Below are 6008 nucleotides of genomic sequence, written 5' to 3' on the forward strand. Positions count from 1 at the left end.
GGAGTTTGGGGGACACGCCCTCGGGGCGGAGATAAGTCCGCCATTTTACTGGAGACCGGAAACCAGAGAGATGTAATGGGGAGAGGAGAGATGTCTCCGGGGCGGGGTCCGAGAATCTTACAGAGAGGCGCCCTCTAGTGTCCGCTCCTCACTGGTCACTTCCGGTCCCAAATATACATACAGGTGTCCCCACTGCAATTCCCCTCCATTCCTGTCCTGGTGACACCCGTATTGTACAAACTCCGCTCCCCTCCCCCCATGTATATAATGGAGGATCCCCTCCCCCCATGTATATAATGGAGGATCCCCTCCCCCCATGTATATAATGGAAGGTCCCCCTCCCCCCATGTATATAATGGAAGGTCCCCCTCCCCCCATGTATATAATGGAGGATCCCCTCCCCCCATGTATATAATGGAAGGTCCCCCTCCCCCCATGTATATAATGGAAGGTCCCCCTCCCCCCATGTATATAATGGAAGGTCCCCCTCCCCCCATGTATATAATGGAAGGTCCCCCTCCCCCCATGTATATAATGGAGGATCCCCTCCCCCCATGTATATAATGGAGGATCCCCTCCCCCCATGTATATAATGGAAGGCCCCCCTCCCCCCGTGTATATAATGGAGGATCCCCTCCCCCCCATGTATATAATGGAGGATCCCCCTCCCCCATGTATATAATGGAGGATCCCCTCCCCCCATGTATATAATGGAGGATCCCCTCCCCCCATGTATATAATGGAGGATCCCCTCCCCCCCGTGTATATAATGGAGGATCCCCCTCCCCCCATGTATATAATGGAGGATCCCCTCCCCCCCGTGTATATAATGGAGGATCCCCTCCCCCCATGTATATAATGGAGGATCCCCTCCCCCCGTGTATATAATGGAGGATCCCCCTCCCCCTCGTGTATATAATGGAGGATCCCCCCCCCGTGTATATAATGGAGGATCCCCCTCCCCCCGTGTATATAATGGAGGATCCCCTCCTCCCCGTGTATATAATGGAGGATACCCCTCCCCCTCGTGTATATAATGAAGGATCCCCTCCCCCATGTATATAATGGAGGATCCCATGTATATAATGGAGGATCCCCTCCCCCATGTATATAATGAAGGATCCCCCTCCCCCATGTATATAATGGAGGATCCCCTTCCCCCATGTATATAATGGAGGATCCCCTTCCCCCATGTATATAATGGAGGATCCCCTCCCCCATATATATAATGGAGGACCCCCCTCCCCCATATATATAATGGAGGACCCCCTCCCCCCCCATGTATATAATGGAGGATCCCCCCCATGTATATAATGAAGGATCCCCCTCCCCCCATATATATAATGGAGGACCCCCCTCCCCCATATATATAATGGAGGACCCCCTCCCCCCCCATGTATATAATGGAGGATCCCCCCCCATGTATATAATGAAGGATCCCCCTCCCCCATATATATAATGGAGGACCCCCCTCCCCCATATATATAATGGAGGACCCCCCTCCCCCATATATATAATGGAGGACCCCCCTCCCCCATATATATAATGGAGGACCCCCTCCCCCCCCATGTATATAATGGAGGATCCCCCCCCCCATGTATATAATGTAGGATCCCCTCCCCCATGTATATAATGGAGGATCCCCTCCCCCATATATATAATGGAGGACCCCCCTCCCCCATATATATAATGGAGGACCCCCTCCCCCCCATGTATATAATGGAGGATCCCCCCCCATGTATATAATGTTGGATCCCCTCCCTCATGTATATAATGGAGGATCCCCCTCCCCCATATATATAATGGAGGACCCCCCTCCCCCATATATATAATGGAGGACCCCCCTCCCCCATATATATAATGGAGGACCCCCTCCCCCCCATGTATATAATGGAGGATTCCCCCCCCATGTATATAATGTAGGATCCCCTCCCCCATGTATATAATGGAGGATCCCCCTCCCCCATATATATAATGGAGGACCCCCCTCCCCCACATTAGACATCCCTAATGAGTGGAAATGTGTCTTCCGTACGTCGGTGAGAATCGGACTGACGGACAGGAAAGGGTTAATGTCGGTGTAAAGGATACATTGTGTTTTATCCCCTCCCCCGGCTCTATGATAATAAAAACATTTCTATAAAAACTTTATGCGAAGTGTACAAAACATGCGTTTCCTCCATGCAGTGCCCTGCGATTTGCCTGCGTTTTATCTCAGCATTGCAGTGTGAATGGGACACACGGGGAACGATCGTTTCCTCGCCGTATTGGAATGTACAATGTCACTGCGAGAATTAGCCACGCCCCCCCGCTCTGCGGAGGCCGGCCTCTGCTGTCTTCTGGGGCCTCTGGTGTCTTCTGGGGTCCCCCAGAGGCGATGTCTGCTCCCCTCTTCAGAAAGCCGTGTGCTAAGGGGGGGGGGGGGGGGGGTCACCCATGTGGGCTTATACCTGAGACAAGCTGTGTGCATCCATAGACACACACAGCACAGCCACACCCACCACGCCCACCACATAGGAGCCTGGGGGGGGGGGGGCTGCAGCTGGATCAGTGGGAGGTGTCAGGTAAGTGGTTAGGGATGGGGGAGGGGGGATTTCTACCCTAATGCATGGATGGGGGGTAAACAATTTTCTGAGTGTAGAGCACTTTAATGCCCATCACCCCCCTCCCCCCCCCCCGACAATCCACCCCGCCCCTCCCCCATGGTGACTCAGAACATTCCGGAGCTCCAGGGAGGGGAGGAGGGGGGTGACTCACCTTCCTGGATCATCTCCCTGGCAGAACGTTCGATGGGCGAAGATAATTGGGGACGGAATGTTCTGAGTCTACGGTGGGGGGAGGGGAGGGGGGTGCACAGAGTTCTGTATAAAATAATATAAACTCCGTGCCTGCACAATGGTTACCCCTAAAAAAAAGGGGGGCTAATCCCAGTACGGGGCTCTACATGAGTAATTAAAAACGCTTCTAAAGTGCCAACCCCACCCAATCCCCCTCCCCGTGTGTCACCCTGATAGGTGGGTACCTCCTCTTAGAAATTATTATTATTCAGGATTTATATTATTATTATTATTATTCAGGATTATTATTATTATTATTATTCAGGATTTATATTATTATTATTATTATACAGGATTTATATTATTATTATTATTATTATTATTATTATTATTTTTCAGGTTTTATATTATTATTCTTATTCAGGTTTTATATTATTATTATTATTATTATTATTCAGGATTTATATTATTATTATTATACAGGATTTATAATATTATTATTATTCAGGATTTATATTATTATTATTATTATTATTATTATTCAGGATTTATAATATTATTATTATTATTATTATTCAGGATTATTATTATTATTATTATTATTCAGGATTTATATTATTATTATTATTATTATTATACAGGATTTATATTATTATTATTATTATTATTATTCAGGATTTATATTATTATTATTATTATACAGGATTTATATTATTATTATTATTATTATTATTCAGGATTTATAATATTATTATTATTCAGGATTTATATTATTATTATTATTCAGGATTTATATTATTATTATTATTATTATTATACAGGATTTATATTATTATTATTATTATTATTATTCAGGATTTATAATATTATTATTATTCAGGATTTATAATATTATTATTATACAGGATTTATATTATTATTATTATTATTCAGGATTATTATTATTATTATTATTATTCAGGATTTATATTATTATTATTATTATACAGGATTTATATTATTATTATTATTATTATTATACAGGATTTATATTATTATTATTATTATTCAGGATTTATCTATTATTAATATTATTATTATTATACAGGAAAAACACCCCCCCACCACCATAATCCCCCCTCCACCAAATGATTTGGACCAGTCCACAAAGCAAGCTCCATAAAGACATGGATGAGCGAGTTTGGGGTGGAGGAACCTGACTGGCCTGCACAGAGTCCTGACCTCATCCTGATAGAACACCTTTGGGATGAATTAGAGCAGAGACTGCGAGCCAGGCCTTCTCATCCAACATCAGTGCCTGACCTCAGGGATGCTCTGCTGGAGGAGTGGCCGAGCATTCCCAGACACCCTCCTAAACCTTGAATTTCATTCTGAGATGGCAGTGTGGGAGCAGAGTGATAAAGAAGAACTTTGGACTGGAAGGAAAACTTGGACTGGACTCCATTGATGAGTAGATTGGGGTACAATATGCACACGGTCCCCTTTGGACACCTTGACGTTCTGGTGCTGCTGTTCCTCCTGGCCCTTTCTCCGGGTCTTTTGGGGGGGGGGTTACCCCGCCTCGACCCCGAGTGGGACAAACACTCCCAGATCACCATGCCGGTCCCTTACTGGAGCTGGGTCCTACTTGCAGACTTTTCCTATACATGTGCGTCTCACCTCTGATGACTGGCAGTCAGCCATGAAACGCGTTGGGTACACAACTAGGACTGCCTATACAAGTTTATTCCAATCAGGAATTCCAATATCTTCTGTTTATACTTATTATGGATTATTTGTAGCTGTGATCTGTCCTTTGTGACCTCCGTGTGACCTCCGCGTGACCTCCGCGTGACCTCCGCGTGACCTCCGTGTGATCTCCGTGTGACCTCCGTGTGACCTCCGTGTGATCTGTCCTTTGTGACCTCCGTGTGACCTCCGCGTGACCTCCGTGTGACCTCCGTGTGATCTGTCCTTTGTGACCTCCGTGTGACCTCCGCGTGACCTCCGTGTGACCTCCGTGTGATCTGTCCTTTGTGACCTCCGTGTGACCTCCGTGTGACCTCCGCGTGACCTCCGTGTGATCTCCGTGTGACCTCCGTGTGACCTCCGTGTGATCTGTCCTTTGTGACCTCCGTGTGACCTCCGCGTGACCTCCGTGTGACCTCCGTGTGATCTGTCCTTTGTGACCTCCGTGTGACCTCCGCGTGACCTCCGTGTGACCTCCGTGTGACCTCTGTGTGACCTCCGTGTGACCTCCGTGTGACCTCCGGGTGACCTCCGTGTGATCTGTCCTTTGTGACCTCCGTGTGACCTCCGCGTGACCTCCGTGTGACCTCCGTGTGACCTCTGTGTGACCTCCGTGTGCCTTCAATGATTGCGGCTCTGAGCTTCCTGGACAATTCCTTTGCCTCTGGTATGGAGGAAACCTCACACCAAAAACGCATGGGGGGGTCCCCACCAGATTTATAGTCCGGTATGGATTTAGAGGGGAGCCCCACACCACAAAAAAAAAACCAAAACACGGCGTGAGGTCCATCCCAAGACCCCACCAGACCCTTATCCAAACATGCAGCCTGGCAGGTCAGAAAAAGGGGGGAGGGGCGATCGCCTCAAACCCCCCCCCCCACTCCTGGACCATACCAGGCCACATACCCTCAGCATGGGAGGGTGGGTGATTTGGGGCAAGCCCACCCCCAAGCACCTTGTCTCCATGGGGGACAAGGGCCTCTTCCCCACAACCCTGGGCTGTGGTTGTGGGGGTCTGTGTGCAGGTGGCTTATCACAATCTGGAAGACCCCAGATCCCGCCCCCCCCACCACCAGGGTTGTGGGGATGAGGCCTTTGCCCCACAGCACTTACCCCCCCCATATTGAGGTCATGTGTTCTGGTGTTGTTGGGGGGGGGGGGGGCTCTCGCTCATCCCCTGGCTTTCCTGACCTGCCAGGCTCCATGCTCAGATAAGGGTCCGGTATGGATTTTGCGGGGGGGGGGGGACCTTAACGCCATTTTTTTTTATTGTGATGTTTCCCCTCAAAATCCACACCAGATCGAAGGACCTGATATGGTCTTGGGAAGGGGGGGAGGGGTATCCCTCAAGATCCATACCGGACTCAAAGGGCCTGGTAGGATCCTGGGGTGGGGGGCCCCCATGTAATTTCTTTATTATTTTGTCATGGGGTCTCCCTCAAGATCCACACCGGACTCAAGGGGCCTGGTATGATCCGGGGGGGGGGGGACCCCATGTAGTTT

The 6008-nt window shown here is 48.4% G+C and overlaps 1 protein-coding gene across 1 annotated transcript in view; it reads right to left on the reverse strand.

The window, feature by feature from the left end:
• Window positions 1–6008, reverse strand: part of LOC143959479 (uncharacterized) — a 269947-nt gene that overhangs the window by 246685 nt on the left and 17254 nt on the right. The window lies entirely within an intron of this gene.

The sequence above is a fragment of the Lithobates pipiens genome, unplaced genomic scaffold, assembly GCF_037356315.1.
Source record: "Lithobates pipiens isolate NorthernLeopardFrog02 unplaced genomic scaffold, aLitPip1_a1.2 Scaffold_77, whole genome shotgun sequence".
In the NCBI taxonomy this organism is placed as follows: Eukaryota; Metazoa; Chordata; class Amphibia; order Anura; family Ranidae; genus Lithobates; species Lithobates pipiens.